The 17,346-nt window shown below is 42.9% G+C and overlaps 1 long non-coding RNA gene across 1 annotated transcript in view; it reads left to right on the forward strand.

The window, feature by feature from the left end:
• LOC309616174 overlaps positions 1–17,346 on the forward strand; it is a 54,980-nt gene that overhangs the window by 28,538 nt on the left and 9,096 nt on the right. The window lies entirely within an intron of this gene.

Here is a 17,346-nt window from a genome sequence, read left to right on the forward strand (position 1 = left end):
CCCGCCATCAAGTCATCAGCCCCTGCAGCACCCCCAACGGTGCACCCTGAGGGCACTCAGGATGCAAAAACACAGGATACTGGCCCCAGAGAGCTGAGGTGCATAGCAAAGGAATGATTTCAATGAGCCCAGACTCTTGCATCTTTCCATACATAGAAAAGCGCTAAATTCATTAACTTGAGATGTCTGGTTCTCTTTAGTTAACAGTCATCTTTTGAAGTTCTGACTCCCTGGTCTTTGATGCAAAAACTCCTGTATATCCTGCTTCCTCCTCCATCTCTTCAGAGCTGTCCCTCAGAGCCACATGAGAGGCTGAGTCCTGGGCTTAGGTCCTCAGCTTTGTCCCCCAAATAAAACATAATTCTCAGCTTTTAGGTTGTGCAATTTTTTTTTCAGTTGACAAGGGCAGGCAGCATCCTTAAATTTAAACTATATGCACGGAAATCTGAATCCTGAAGACATTCTTCCGTCAAGTGCCAAAGGTTCAAGGATATCTTAGGTGATATTTAAGTACAGAGCAAGCACGCTATTTCTGGCAACAAGAACAGGCCCTAAGAATCCTTAACACAGCTTTCTTCTACGCTCCATCACAGCGTGCTGTTCCCTGCAGATAAGTTGCCTTAGAACATACTGTATTTGGAAAGTCATCGAGCCATAAATCAATTACTCGCCAGAGCACCCGATACTGGATTTATTCTAATCAAATAGTTTTGGTGGTCTGAAAGCAGAGGCTCTTGTAGGCTGCAGAATTTTATTACAGCAGAAAACTTACAAAGTAGCTCTTTAGCCTGGTAAAATCATTGAAAATGGGTAAGGATTTGTCAGTATTTTGATTTAGGGCTTTAATGTGGCCTGGGGAATCGATAGAGCATGACCTCCTTTGAGGACCTTCAGGGCAGCAATGCATTGATTTTTCATATCCTGCATGATGACTCTGGCCAGACATTCAGTCCTGGAGGGGATAAACAAAAAAAAAAAAAAAAAGAAAGAAAAGAAAATTGTAAAGAATATTCCTTTCAAAGGTCAGAATGTGCAAGACTTCGTGCAAGAATTAAGGTAAAGGAGAAAGGACCCCTAGCCACTGTTTTCAGGAGATGGTTAGGATAGGTCTATAGGAACAGGTGGGACAGTCTTGCCTATTGAAACAGTTTAATTGTGAAGATGTTTGGTTCATGATGAGAAAAGGCCTTGATTGTAAGATCTTTGGGTTCAGGCCAATCTTTTTCACCAGTGTAATCCAGTCACTCAACATAGGACCTGGTGCTAAGTAAGTGCTCAATATGTATTCAAGGCCCTTTATTTTTAATTTATTAAGTGCTTACTATGTTTTTTGTGGGGGAGGGTTTCTTCAAACTGCCAGAAAAAAATGAGAGTGGAAAGTAACTTGAACACCACTGATGCAAGCAAGCACCGAGCAAAAACATAATGTACTGTTTTTATTTTTTATTTTTGGCTGTGTTGGGTCTTCGCTGCTGCGCGCAGGCTTTCTCTAGTTGCAGCGAGCGGGGGGCTACGCTTCATTGCGGTGCGCGGTCTTCTCACTGCGGTGGCTTCTCTTGTTGTGGAGCACGGGCTCTAGGCGTGCGGGCTTCAGTAGTTGCAGCACGCAGGCTCAGTAGTTGTGGCTCGCGGGCTCTAGAGCGCAGGCTCAGTAGTTGTGGCACACAGGCTTAGCTGCTCCACGGCATGTGGGATCTTCCCGGACCAGGGCTCGAACCCATGTCTCCTGCATTGGCAGGCGGATTCTTAACCACTGCGCCACCAGGGAAGCCCTGGACATTTCTGATTGCAGCACATCAAGAGGCATATAAAATCTGGTGGTTTCAACTTTCTGAAATGCTAAGATTGATCAGTGGGTTCTGGTGGTGTCAGCCTGGTCCCTCTATTAAAAAGACTCCCACCAACCTTCCAACCTAATGGTTTTAAGAGTCACTTATGATCTTTGACTAGATACATCATTTTATTAGGAGTCACAGAATGGTAATTTTTCCCCCTATCATTTATGCCACAATTATTAGCTGGAATTTACCAGTACTGTTTACTTATAGTGCTTTTTTCTTTTTAAAAAAACTTTATCGGAGTAGAGTTGATTGACAATGCTGTGCCAGCTTCAGGTGTGCAGCAAAGTGGCTCAGCCACACACGTACATATATTCATTCTTTTTCAGATTCTTTTCTCATGTAGGTTATCACAGAATACCGAGTAGAGTTCCCTGTGCTCTACAGTAGGTCCCTTTTGGTTATCTATTCCACGTACAGTAGTGTGTGTATGTTCATCCCAATCTGCTGATTTATCCCTCCCCACCACCCACGTTTCCCGCTTCGTAACCACAAGCCTGTCCTCAGTATCCGTAAGTCTGTCTCTGTTCCACAAACAAGTTCACCTGCATCATTTTTAAAAATAAGATTCCACATATGAGTGCTTTTTCTTTAAATTTATATTGTTTACTTATATGTATTAAGAGCATAATATTTTAAAGAAACTTTACATTTCAACTGAAATTATGAGTTTGATGTGCTGGTATGTTTTTACATAATACATATTAAATTGCATACATGATTTTTTAAAAATAAATTTATTTATTTATTTATTTATTTATTTTTGGCTGCGTTGGGTCTTCGTTGCTTGCGCGCGGGTTTTCTCTAGTTGCGGCGAGCGGGGGCTACTCTTCGTCGCGGTGCGTGGGCTTCTCATTGCGGTGGCTTCTCTTGTTGTGGAGCATGGGCTCTAGGCGCTCAGGCTTCAGTAGTTGTGGTGTGCAGGCTCAGTAGTTGTGGCTCACGGGCTCTAGAACGCCTGCTTAGTAGTTGTAGCTCACGGGTTTAGTTGCTCCGCGGTATGTGGGATCTTCCTGGACCAGGGCTCGAACACATGTTCCCTGCATTGGCAGGCGGATTCTTGACCACTGCGCCACAAAGGAAGTCCCCATACGTGATTTTTGACATACAGAAGGCTCATCTGTGTGTGCATCACCTCACACATGCGATGTCTCTCTTTGTTAATAAGCCTGCAGGTAAAGAGCGGGGATGGAGGATTACAAGTGAGTACATGATACGATCACATCTGTGTTTTAGACGCACCACTCAAGGGGCAGTGTGGAGAGAAGAGTGGAAAGGGAATTAGGTTTTCAAAATGCTTCTCGTTCGTTATCTGCGAAGTTCAGATAACTACACAAGCAAGATTGCTCTGCTCTGCCTGCGGAGATGTGGTAGCATGGAGGTTGGACTGGAGGGCATCACAGTGTTGAAAACGTCTGATTTCATGACGGAGGCATCGCCAGCCCCTCCCCTCCAGACCCAGGAGCCTGCGGTTCTGCCTCATCTCATGAGTGTTTTGGATGAATTCAAGATTTAAGAGGCTTTACGATGGGAAGTAACATCTTTTCATGGGAGGAGAATGGTATTGTGAAAATGCAGACTGAAAGAGACAGCGTAGTCCCTGTTGGGGAAGAAGATTTTCCCTCTACCCTTCTGAGTTCTTCTGGCTGGCCTAGTAGTTAAATTGACATGAGACAGATGAACAGGAGAAAAACCCAATTTAATGACATACGTATGGGGGCTCCAGAAGAATGTGATTCCCAAAAACAAGTCAGGCAATTGAGGCTAATCTGGCATCTGAGAGAAGGAAAAGGGGGTAGGAGTTTGGGACTTCAGACAGTTTACAGGAAGATGGGAAAATGTAAATGTTTGGTAAACACGTTTGCCGTTCTACGTAGAGACCATGGGACACAGGGACCCTGATGACACAGGCCTTGCTGGGTTTCCCGCAGTCAGCCACACCTAGCTTATACTCCTTGTAAGCTGGCTCTGGGGACGGCGCTCTTCCTGGGGCAGCACCCGCACCCCCATCTAAATTCCTTTAGGCAGTTAAGGGAGAGGAGGCAAAAGCTCTTCCTGAGCCTTCTATTTCTTGAGAACAACCAGCCTAAAAGAATCCTCATGCCAAAGAGGCACATTTCCCAGTGGCAAACTTTGCTCCCCTCCTTTCTTGAAAGACCCCGGTGACAAATCAACTCAGATCTGTCCCCTGCCCTTCTTCAGGAAGCGCAGTGAGCCTGGGTGGCCTATTTTGGCTGAAGACTATGCAAGTCCCTTTTCTTAAGTCCAGAGCGGTCAAGCATGATTGCTCACCATCAAATATAGGGAAAAACTTTACATAGCATCAAGGCCCAGGGTCAAATATGCAGATGCCTTCAGGGACCCAGCAGGTGCTTGAAATCAATGACAGGAGAGCTGGCAGACTAGTGCACGTGACCCTAAGGGATAAACAGTTACTCAGCAAAACCTGCTAGTTATCAAGTGTGTCCAAATGGAATGGGCCCAGTGTCTTTAGAGCTCTGTACTTTTTAAGAAAATCTAGAGTCTTTTGGTGTTATCTCACCAATTTTTAGGGTTGATTGTCGCCTTCCCGCTTCCATGCACCCCTTTAAAAAAGCAGATTCTGTGGGGCATACATTATAACCTCTGAATTAGTTTACCTTTCCATCTGATTTTGCAGCATTTCTGACAGAGAGTACTGTACGCTGCTTGATCACCCCCAGAGCCAGAGGGCTCACTACCTCACAAATCAGCCCACTGCACTGTTAGACAGGAAATGTCTATTTTTTTTATTATGATTGTATGAAGTGTGTTTGAGAATTGTGAGAAGTCTTTTCCTTGTTTTACCTATTATGATCCTATTGTAGATACTTTTTTTAATAACATTTTTATTGGTGTATAATTGCTTTACAATGGTGTGTTAGTTTCTGCTTTATAACAAAGTGAATCAGTTATTCATATACATATATCCCCATATCTCTTCTCTCTGCGTCTCCCTCCCTCCCACCCTCCCTATCCCACACTTCTAGCTGGTCACAAAGCACCGAGCTGATCTCCCTGTGCTATGCGACTGCCTCCCACTAGCTATCTATTTTACATTTGGTAGTGTATATATGTCCATATATACACTACCACTCTCTCACTTTGTCCCAGCTTCCCCTTCCCCCTCCCCGTGTCCTCAAGTCCATTCTCTAGTAGGTCTTTATTCCTGTCTTGCCCTAGGTTCTTCATGATCATTTTTTTTTTTTTTTAGATTCCATATATATGTGTTAACATACGGTATTTGTTTTTCTCTTTCTGATTTACTTCACTTTGTATGACAGACTCTAGGTCCATCCACCTCACTACAAATAACTCAATTTCGTTTCTTTTTATGGCTCAGTAATAAGGAAATGTCTATGTTTAACAGAAAGTCCTTGTGGAAAAAACAACCACCACCACCAAATGCCTTAGCCTGTAATTCAGGCTTCTTCCCTGCACCCTTGCACCCAGCATGGCACACACCTCAGGAGTCATCCTCTGCTCCCCAGAATGGCCTATCAGTGTCTCCTGAATGTACCATCTATCTTCATAGCATCAAGGTTTTGCTTACCCACCCCCACTGTCTAGAATCCCCAGGGCTCTGCTCTCTGATATTCTAAATTTAATAGCCCATTTTTAAAAGCTAGCAAAATCATGTCTGCAAAAGCAATGCGCTTCAAAAAAAAGGCAAACTGTGGATTTTGAATATGGTTTGAATAGCTCCTCAAGCCAAGCCTGCCTATTTGAACACTTCAAGTCAAAAGCCTGATTGGTTTAAGGAAGGAATACAAAAATGACAAAATGAAATTTGCAGGTGGTTTCAATCCTAAGTTATGTATGCATGTTTTTCTCAGTAAGCTGGCCAAACTTTAGATTTATTGGAGGGAGAGGAAAAGTGAGAAACCCCATAATTTGGCTTGGGTATTGGAAAACATTTCCATGAATTAGGTATTGATTCTTCTAGGGAGTTTTTCTCTGGTGGTGGTTAGTGAGCAGTGTGCAATAGTGTGCCGAGCTGGCAGGAGTGTAGCACACCCTTATTGCCATTTCCTGCCGAGTCCATTACAGATATCGCCCATGGAGCACAGCGTGTTTACCGTCAGAATGTAAGCTCCATGGGGGCAGGAACCATGTCTCTCTTGTTAAGCGGAGTCTCGTTTTTCAGGTACAGTAGTTCCCAGTGCACCCATCTCACCAGTTCCTAGGAGGACAAAGGGACGCTTGGCAAAGGTGAGGTTCAGGCATTGCCAGCTCCCTTGTCCTAATTCCATTTTAATACCATCTAACCTCCAAGATCACCACTTTCTCAGTTGGTGTTTTGCTTGAGAAGACCATCCCGTGAACAATTTAAGAGAAGGATAGGCAACGGGACCAGGCTGAAGTGATGAAGCCTCATGAGGAGACAGAGTAATCTAAGGAAGAAATGGCAGCTTGAGATAGGGAACAGCATAAGGTCTTTGGAGACTAGAGACCTGGGTTCAAACCTTTCCATTAAATGGTGGATAAACTTTACATGGACTGTTGTTTAATTCTGCCAGGCATGAATTTTCTCTTGTAAGTATTGCTAGGTCCATGATTAGAATATCTATCACAAACGTTTGATTAACCCTGGAGGCTAAGCAGGCAAAATAAAATTCTGTTTTGATCTTAGGGGGCTGTGTACCATTAACTACAAGCGAAGACATCAGAAAGCAGGGATGAGGGATATTCTGGGCAGCCAGAATTGTGAGGAGTCGCTTGCAGATAGACTCAGTGAGGTGTAGGATACCTCCAGCCAGACGGATACGCTATGCCTTTATTTGTTTTACAGACATATCATTAAGTACTTTAAGGATTAGTGGGGGTAGTTGACCAGTGTTGGTCAGGGGGGAGGAAATTTTCCTCTCCCCTTTTAGGTGCTTCTAGCTGGTCTAAGAATTAAATTGACACGAGACAGATTAATAGGAGAAAATTAAACAAAAGTTTAAAAACATGTATACATGGGGGAGACCCAGGAAAACTGAGTAACTTGCCAAAATGACTGACGCCCTCACTTGAAATATCGTCTTCAGCCAAAGACAAAAGAGGATGTTGGGGGTAGTGGTTTGGGATTTAAAAGGAGAGGAAGGCAATTCACGTGGAGGTGGAAAAGCAAATATTTGGTAAACAAATGTTGGCTGGGCCTTCAGAGACCATGGGACCGAGACTCGACTCTGATCTCTAGGCCGGCCTGGAATTTCCCCACCACACTCAGCCCACATTCTTTGCAGAGATCTGTGGTGATAGCTCTGTTCTGGGAACAGGCTCTCAATCGAAATTCTTTTAGGTGGTTAGGGGGAAGGTCAAAGTTTCTTCCCAAGTCTTTTGGGCCCTGATCGTTTTCATCTCAAAATAATCCACACGCCAAAGAGACATTTTGGGGTGGCGAGTTTGGTTTTGAGCAAAACAGTTGGATGCTTGAGAAATATTTAAGGATCTACACTTCTCTGTTTTTCTTTGTTTGTTTGGTTCTTATTTCCCTTATCTATATAACCTCATGGGCCACATGATGGATAATTCTGTTTAACAGCCAGTAGCTGCCGTTATATCTGTAGCTGGACTTACTGCGAAGCATAATCTTAGCCAAGTTTTTTTTTTTTTCCCCCTAGTTCTTTCACGAGCACAAGCACGGAGGGCTGTGTGACCGGAGTTTCCTTCAGCACATTTCTGAAAGGAAGCAAAGTAGCACTGTAGATGCGATAGGCATTTTCACATTTTCAGAGCATTCTTTTGGGTAATTCCAACTCCCACCACTTTGCTTTTGGCAGGCACTGTAGCTTCCAAGCAAGTGGCAAACCATCTTTTATTTTCATAAAGCCAGAAGGACGTTTCGTAGCGCTACAACGATCAGCAATTTGCGGTCAGTAAATTCAGGGGTCTTGGACTTGTCATTGGTGGATGGCCACTTCCTCTTGAGGGCAGATTTACCTCTGGAAGCTTCTACCATGGCTGGTGCTTTGGGGAGATTGGGAGTGACAAGCCCTTTAAGAAGGAGGAAAAGTGAATTGTCGGGAATAGAGGAAAAGGTATTGGTTGGTGAGCCTCCCGGAGTAGAAGCAGACTTAATTTACCCATTAGAAGCATTTCCTGTAATTAGCTGAAAATGGATTTAGGCTCTATTAGATTAGAACTAGATGAAAAAATTGCCAGAAATCTCAAAGCAAGTGAAAGAAATGCACTTCAAGTACTCTCGTTAGAGAGCAAATTATCTTCCCTTAGACAAGGTTCAGCCCTAGACAAGACAGAGAGGAAAGGAATATCACCAGTAATCACTGGTTTCACCACACAATTTTTTTTTCAGAGGCTCATATGTATAGTAGGGGTTCAGAACCAGCCTCCCCCTAATGTACCACTTTGGCATGTGGATTATTTTGAGCTGAAGTCAATCAAAGCCCAAAAGGAACAGGAAGAACTTTTTATCTCCCTCTTAACTACCTAAAACTGCATCAATTTGCTGTATACCTGAAACTAACACAACATTGTAAATCAGCTATACTCCAATATAAAATAAAAATTAAATAAAAAAATGATTATATATAGAATAGATAAAAAACAAGGTCTTATTGTACAGCACAGGGAACTATATTCAGTATCCTGTGATAAATCATAATAGAAAAGAATATGAAAAAGAATGTATATATGCATAACTGAGTCCCTTTGCTGTATGGAAGAAATTAACACAGCATTGTAAATCAACTGTACTTCAATCAAATTCTTAAAAAAAAAGAATTTTGGGGCTTCCCTGGTGGCGCAGTGGTTGAGAATCTGCCTGCCAGTGCAGGTGACACGGGTTCGAGCCCTGGTCTGGGGAGATCCCACGTGCCGCGGAGCAACTAGGCCCGTGAGCCTCAACTACTGAGCCTGCGCATCTGGAGCCTGTGCTCCGCAACAAGAGAGGCCGCAACAGTGAGAGGCCCGCGCACTGCGATGAAGAGTGGCCCCCACTAGCCGCAACTAGAGAAAGCCCTCGCACAGAAACGAAGACCCAACACACCCAAAAATAAATAAATAAATAAATTTTTAAAAAATTAAAAAAAAAAAAAAAGAATTTTGATAGAGGGCCAGGTCCAGGAAGAGAGCTATCGCCCAAGATAACTACAAATGTATAGGCTCAGTGTAGGGCGCTGGAGGACCTCAACTGGGCCTGTTTGTTCAAATTCCTCTCTGTGTCCCACTGTCTCTGCGCATGCCATGACAAAGATTTGTTTACCAATCTCCCTGTGAATTGTCTTCCTTCCCTTTGAAGCCCTCGACCCCTACCTCTTTCTCCTTAGCTCAGGATGGCATATAAGCTTCAATGTCAATGTGAGGCTCCCATACGTACAAAATTCAATTTGTTTTCCCCCTGCTAATCTGTCTTATGTCAATTTAATTAGTAGACCAGCCAAAAGAACCTAGAAGGGTAGAGGAAAATTTCTTCCTCCCCTATGGTGCCAAAAACTGTAGACAAGAAGACAGAGCCAGGAGCAGGACCAGAAGCTGCTCCCCTCCTGTGAGCCCAGTTCTCTTGCCGCTAGTCATCTGTGCAATCCCAGCCAAGATGCTGGCCCTGTGTACCCTTCTGTTTTCCCATCTCAGAACCCAGAGCTCTCCCGTTTTGTGATTCTGTGATCTCTTTGGGGAGACGCCGATATCCCAAAAAAGATGATGGGTAACTACGCTATCTTTCATGTAAGATCCAAGTAGCAAGTGTGAAGGAAGGGAGAAGAAATCAGCGGAGGCTGCAGTGATTGTAACTTGAGTGAAGTGGTGGTAGAACCAGGAGGCACCGTAGTTGATGGTACAGAATTTGAGGACCATCCTGGGTTGAATCCCTACTCTGCCTCAGTGTTCATATCTGTAACATGGGGTGACAGGGCTGCTTTGTAGAGGTAATTGACATCATGTGTATGTACAGAAGTTAGGACAGTTACTTAACAATGTCACCTAATAGATCTGCCCTGCCTTTTGAGCTGCTGAACATAGCTACGCAGTCTTTGCTACTCCTGCCATTGAGAGGTAGAGCTAAATCCCCCTCTCCTTCAGTCTGGACTGGCCTGAGCATCTTCTTTTATTTGGCTGCGCCAGGTCTTAGTTGCAGCATGCGGGCTCTTAGTTGTGGCATGCAGGATCTTGTTCCCTAACTGGGATCGAACCCGGGCCCCCTGCATTGGGAGCATGGAGTCTTAACCACTGGACCACCAGGGAAGTCCCTGGCTTGAGCGTCTTCTTTTTAAAAAAAAAAAAAAAAATTATTTATTTATTTATTTATTTATTTTTGGCTGCATTGGGTCTTCGTTGTTGGGTCTTAGTTGTTGCGTGCGGGCTTTCTCTAGTTGCGGCGAGCGGGGGCTACTCTTCGTTACGGTGCGTGGGCTTCTCATTGCGGTGGCTTCTCTTGTTGCAGAGCTTGGGCTCTAGGCTTGCAGGCTTCAGTAGTTGTGGTGCACAGGCTCAGTAGTTGTGGCTCACGGGCTCTAGAGCACAGACTCAGTAGTTGTGGCATACGGGCTTAGTTGCTCCGCGGCATGTGGGATCTTCCCGGACCAGGGCTCGAACCCGTGTCCCCTGCATTGGCAGGCGGATTCTCAACCACTGTGCCAGCAGGGAAGTCCCATTGAGCATCTTCTTGATGAATAGAATAATGTCCTGGGACTGATGAAGCCAGGCCTAAGGAGCCTTGCAGCTTCTGCCCTGGCTTTTGGAAAACTTGGACTTGAATGGTGAGCCCTCATGCAAGAAGTTTGCCTGCCTTGAAATTCTGATGCTAAGGCGACTGTGTGCGCGAGCACACGGGGAGACCCTGAGGCTGCATAAAGAACGGTGCTAGGCAGTCCCAGTGGTCCAGTCCTCAGCCATTGGGTCAAACCAGGGCAAGCCCCAGACACTGTGGAGAAGGGACAAGCTCTCCCCTCTGAACCCCCATAGAACCATGAGTGATCATAAGAGACAGCTGTGCTTCTAAGGTGGTGTTACACATGCCAAGTGGCTGCACGAATACTCACATTCACGTTCTTGACATTTAGTAAAGGTGAAGTGTGAGCCCTTCCTTTCTGGCTGTTCCCAGCATGTCTCTTTCATACCCAAATTTGTATCAGTAGTTCTGTCTGAATTATGCTTGGCTCCAAACCCTTGTCTCCCTTTTCTAGTTTCAGTGTAAATAACTCCATTGAAATCACAAGGGGGATATAGAATAGAGTGTGTTTAAGGAAGTGCCTGGTACACAGTAAATACCCAGTGAAAAGCAAATCAAATAGAAATCTGATTCCTACGAGAATCTGTCAAATAAATGTTTCATTCATTAAATTGAAGCATTTTCGTAAAACTAAGGGGTCCACTGGGACACAACTTTTGTTGTAACTTAGAATGCTGGGCACAGATCAGCTTACTTCATCTAGCCCAGTATTTGTTCCTTCAAATGAGGGAGAATTCCAGGCATGTCTGTCAAAATCCAGAGTTGGATAAAGAACAAACTCAGGGTGGGGTCCCTGCCACAGAAACGCATCCTGCATTTTGGTAATCGAACAGGAGGGGAAAGAGTTCACACTTTCTCAGGAGGAGATGGAGTATTTTTCACTAGAATACAATTGACCATTGGTTCTTTATCTTGTTTTGTCGGACGATTTTCTGGGTTTCTGATAAAAGTTATGGAGTTTCTTTCTGGAAAGATGCACATATACACACAGAAACAATATGCTGCTTACACCTATGGAAAGAGGGGGAAGATCACAGTCTCCAGAAGCCCAGAAGTCTATTTTTATGTTGAGAATCCCTGACCAAAGAAGAAGGATCTTATATTTTGATAATACCTTCTTCCTAGACGGAATAGCCCCCATATGTGTGTCTGTATATATATATATATGTTGTTGTTGATTTGTTTGTTTGTTTGATTTGTCTGCTTAGGTTATGTGGTTTAGAACAATCCATCCTCCTCCCCAAACTATCAAGGGTTTCAGTATGGAGTTAAAGTTGTTGATAAGACTTTGATAAGCTTTTATACAGGTAGGTAATCAGAAGTAATTAGAATGACTCCTTGCCTTCTCATTTGTTTGCCTTTCTCTTGGAGGCTTCTTGCTTTTGCTCCACTTATTAGAATCACACTCAACACTTAAGAAAGCATCTGCTTCTGAGGGGAACTCATCTTTATCCTGAAATCAGCTAAGCGAACTTTCCTGCAACCACACTGATTGCAGAATGCAACGCATAATTAAGTGTTTACGGAAAAAGCCGTCAAACAGGGCCGGTGGGAATATGTCAGAGCAGCTCTTGTCTCCATAGCAACACCCGATGAGCCTTGCAGAGAAATGAACGCATTTGCAGGATCACTGATGCAAAGTGATAAAGCCGCAACTAACAAGCACACAAAATCAACTGCATCATTATGTTCGGGGCGTTAAATATTTAACATCTCAGCTTTCCACATCGCCATTCAATAATCCTAATTCATTTTTGGTTGTTTCTAAGTTGCTTAAGTGGAGAACAACTGACATCTGTTGATTACATACACTTAATGACTGCGAGGCTTGCCGTTATTTACACAGGATGGTAGAATACATTTTATAAGCAATTAGGGAAATGCAGTGTAATAAATTACATTGGGGTTTTACTAGCCACGATGCCAGACAACACTCTCTCCTTGACAAACAAGTATTTACCCTTCTCTGAAGTGGAAAAGCATTCCAAACCAATTTGGGCAATGGCCTTTCCTCTTTTGACAAGTGTGTTCTGGGGTTTTAGTGGTCTTGCGGGAAGGGGAAGGTGGATACGGTTTGAGGAGCTACCAGTTTTCTGAGAGTGTGTGTTCATTGTGGGTTCTCCTCCCCGGAGTCTGGGGGCCATGCCCTTAACTCAGATGCTTGAGTGTAGCTGGGACCCCTGTCCGCCACCTTTCTCCTCATTGCTTGATCTCACGGGGTAGCCAGGAACCAGCAGGTCAGGGGTGCCCCCCTGTCCTCCACAAGCTCATTAATTTTGCTGTCTCAGTGACAACAGTATCCATTACAGGTAATCAGAATATACACGTACAAAAAAAGTTAGCTTAGTGGCAATCAGTGAGTGCAAACGGGAGGACCAATGTAAAAGAAACTCTGCAAAGTAAATGGAGAAGAGAGTCTGGGAAAGCACTTATCTTGATCTTCTCATCTCTATGTTTGGGAGCTTTATGTCACCAGATATGTATTCATAAATATATTTCTGAGTAATTGATTTAGCATAATGGCATATTTGTGTGTGTGTAAGTATATTCATATAGACATTGTAGAATAGTAACTCCTATTACCTTTGAATGACTATGATTTGCCATATACTTTGATGGACAATTTTACATTTATTGTATGTAATTATCATAATGACCCAGTCAAATATTTAAAAAAAATTTTTTTTTAATTGAAGTACGGTTGATTTGCAATGTTGTATTAGTTTCTGGTGTACAGCAAAGTGATTCAGTTTTACATACATATGTATATATATATATATATATATATATATATATATATATATATATATTATTTTTCCTATTTTTTCCATTATAGTTTATTACAAGATATTGAATATAATTCCCTGTGCTATATAGTAGGACCTTGTTATCTATTTTATATATAGTAGTTTGTATCTGCTGATCCCAAACTCCTAATTTATTCCTCTCCCACCTTTCCCCTTTGGTAATGATAAGCTTGTCTTCTTTGTGAGTCTGTTTCTGTTTTGTAAATAAGCTCATTTGTAGCATATTTGAAATTCCACATACAAGTGATATTACGTGGTATTTGTCTTTCTCTGTCTTACTTCACTTAGTATGATAATCTCTGGGTCCATTCAAGTTGCTTCATATGGTAATATTTCATTCTTTTTTATGTCAGCCAAGTATTGTTTTTTAATTAATTAATTAATTTATTTATTTATTTATTTTTGGCTGCGTTGGGTCTTCATTACTGCGCACGGGCTTTCTCTAGCTGCAGGGAGCGGGGGCTACTCTTCATTGTGGTGCGCAGGCTTCTCATTGCGGTGGCTTCTCTAGTTGTGGAGCACGGGCTCTAGGCGCATGGGCTTCAGCAGTTGTGGCACGTGGGCTCAGTAGTTGTGGCGCACAGGCTTAGTTGCTCCACGGCACGTGGGATCTTCCCGGACCAGGGCTCGAACCCATGTCCCCTGCACTGGCAGGCGGATTCTTAACCACTGCGCCACCAGGGACGTCCCTATCAGCCAAGTATTTGATCCCCACTTCCACATGAGGAAAACTGGGGTTCAGAAAAGCTAAATGATTTATCCAAGACTAACAAGGGGTAGGTGAGGACTCCAATCAATTTTTGCCTCCAAAGATGGCATTTTCCCATAAACGTGCACATGCTCACACACACACCTGTCGCCACCTCACGGTTCCGTAGCCTCACAGGGCTGCACGACGCATGTCGCTGGGCCATGCAGCACCAAGGATGTACCGCAGCCTAGCAACCCCGATGTTCTCAAATTGGATGACGTGTGGTGAAAGCATTTCCACAGCTATGGCTTGCTCTCTCTGTCTGAGGATTCCAAAGAGCTTTCTGGTGGTGTTTGTTCTTTCCTCTGAGAGATTGAAGAGGTGGGTGGCGTTGAGTGAAACCACTGGAGACCAGCGTGTCTCTTGATGTTGGGTGTTGTGCTAAAACCAACCTCCGTTCAAGAAGAATCTCCTTGTCTTGCCCAATGCAAGTTCGTGTGCCTGACACACAGTGAGGCCAAACAAACCGAAATGGCGGAGTTTGCAGGAGAGGAAGGTTTATTGCAGGGCTGAGCAAGGAGAAAGGGTGGCTCATGCTCAGAAAACCCCAATCTCCCCAAAGGGTTTCAGCAAAGCATTTTTAAAGGCCAGGTGAGGGAGCGGCATCCCAGGGCATGCGATCAGCTCATGCACAATTCTCTGACTGGTTGATGATGATCGATCTTTAGGCGCCAGAAGGTCTGGGGTCTATGTGCTCATGATCACCAAGTAGTTAATTTCTTCAATTTGTTGGTGGTTTTTAGCATCTGAAAAACTCAGGAAATATGCATCAGATCCTATTACCTGGGTACTTCAGAGAGGAGCTTCAGCAGAGGATATGGGGGAGGGGTCTGTCCAGGGACTTGCTTGGTTACACTTAGATGTGAGTCCTGAAATTAAAGGAATCCACTGAGATCTGAATAAAGTGGAGATGTGTGTGCGTGCACGTGCACTCACACACACACGTACAAATATTCGTTGTCTTTCACTATCTTTGCCTTAGGATCTTGTATTTTACAACCTCTCAATGGATGACTATAATTTGGATGTTGGTTGATGAGATTGTTATGTGATGTAAGTCAAGCTCTCTGGGGGTGTGACCTGCACCATCACTTTCTAGGATGGCCTATAGCAGGGAATATTGCATTTACAAGCAAGACACATCTACCTCCTTACTCATATTCATAATGATTTTTAGTAAATACTCAATAAATGTTAAAATGGTGACACCATACAATAATAACTAAGGGATTTATGTGGATTATCTCCTTTAATCCTCACAGCAATGCTGTTAGATAAAGAAACTGACGCTTAGTGAAATTAACTAACTCGACTGAGGCCAGAAAGCTGATGAGAGATGGAACAGACAGCCTTTTTCTAGAGCTCACCGATTCCTTTAGAGCCTTGGGACTAAGTTGATGCTAAGTTTAGTTCCTAGTTCTTTTGGAAGAAAATCAGAAATCACCTAGACAGAGATTCAAGTTTTTCATTACCTGCGTTTGTAACATGTTTCCGTTAGATGAGATTAAGACCATGATGATATACTTAACAGATAGGCTTGTTCTGTGTTCATTAATTCATTCATTGATCCATAGATATTGTTGAGTACTTACAATGAGGCAGTGTCTGTGCTGAGTACTGAGCAAACAAAGGGGAGCAAAATATAGCTCCTTGAGAGCAGCTGGAAAATTACATAGTAACAAAAGGCATGCCTGGGATATTGTGAGAACCATGAGAAAAGGCACTTCTCCCAAATTTGGGGGTGGGAGTGGAGTTCACCATTGTAGCCTGCAGCCAGTAAGAGAAGCCAGAAAGCTGTCGCAAACAATCAGGAAGTGTGCAAGGGTGGAGGTGATCATTTAAATATACAATTACTGGATTCTTTAGTAAGAGGCCTAATATTCTTTCAACTTCTCCCCACCCACGGAGCAAAAACAAAGTCTGAAGCAGCTTAAAACCAGAAAGCCTTCAATGGATTAAAGAGAATTGAAATTCCCAACATTGTGGAGTTAATGCCACTGCTCAGAAAACTCATGCTCCCATTAATGTGTTTTATAAAAAATGACCAGCGTGGGAAAGGGAAATGATACAGCTATTTTGCAAAGCAGTTTAGCGCATAAACTTTCAAAAGTTACACCTAAAAGGAAAGTGAAACAAATAAAGTGAAAAAAGAAGTTAAAGGTACATTTACTATATGACCCAGCCATTCCATTCCTAGGTGTCTCCCAAGAAAAATGAAAACATACGTTGACACGAAGACTCATGCATGAATGTTCATAGCAGCCTTATTCATAAGGTCAGAAAGTTGTAGCAACCAAATATCCATCAAATGGGGAATGAATAAACAACACGTGTTCTTATATACAATGGAACGCTATTCGGCAAGAAAAAGGAACAAAATTCTGTTACCTGCTACAACATGGATGAACCTCAGAAACACAGGCTAACATGTATATGAAATGTCCAGGAAAGGGAGACCTTTGGAGACAGAAAGGTGATTAGTGATTTCCTGGGGCTGGGGGTGGAAGTGAAGAATAACTGCTAACTGGGACAAGGGATCTCTTTGGGGTGATGGAAATGTTCTAAAACCGAATTGTGATGATAGTTGAGAAATTGTGAAAATTCACTAAAAATCCTTGAACTGTCCACTTAAAACAAATTTATTTTACAGTATATAATTATACCTTTAAAAAACTTTGAAAAAATGACCAATAGCCTACTAAAATTTCTGTTTGAGTTAGTTGGAGCGTCTGAAATGTCATTTTAAATATTAACGACTGTAACAGCTATCTCGGCTGTATACTCTTTTAAACATAACCTTCAAATCTGTTTCATTCTTTGGCTTAGAAAAGAACACAAGACTTTAAAGGTGGCTCAGGGAATTAGTAAGTCATGGAAGCTAAACATTTTCATCAGGTTAGTTAAAATGACAAGATGTATGATTTATAGATGTTTTCTAGCTGATCTGAACTTCTTGTCAGCATTTCAGATTCTGTAGGACTTTTTGGGCCTATGATGGATCGATTAGCACTGATAGTTCTTTTCCATAATTGTGTTGTACCCAAGGATGGCCCTGGAAATAAATGACATTCCTCAACCTAGAGCTACGAATTAGCCAAAACAAGACCGTGTTATTTTGGGGGGTATGTATCAGAGTAACATTTCACATCTTTTCACATCTCTTTTGAAGGGCTCTGGACTGAAAGTCATGGGAAACATTTGAAGAAATCGAGTTTTCTCAAATTTCAGTTCTGCTTATTAAACCAATTTTCTTGGATC

The sequence above is a fragment of the Balaenoptera borealis genome (assembly GCF_965194805.1).
Source record: "Balaenoptera borealis genome assembly, chromosome: 19".
Classification (NCBI taxonomy): Eukaryota; Metazoa; Chordata; class Mammalia; order Artiodactyla; family Balaenopteridae; genus Balaenoptera; species Balaenoptera borealis.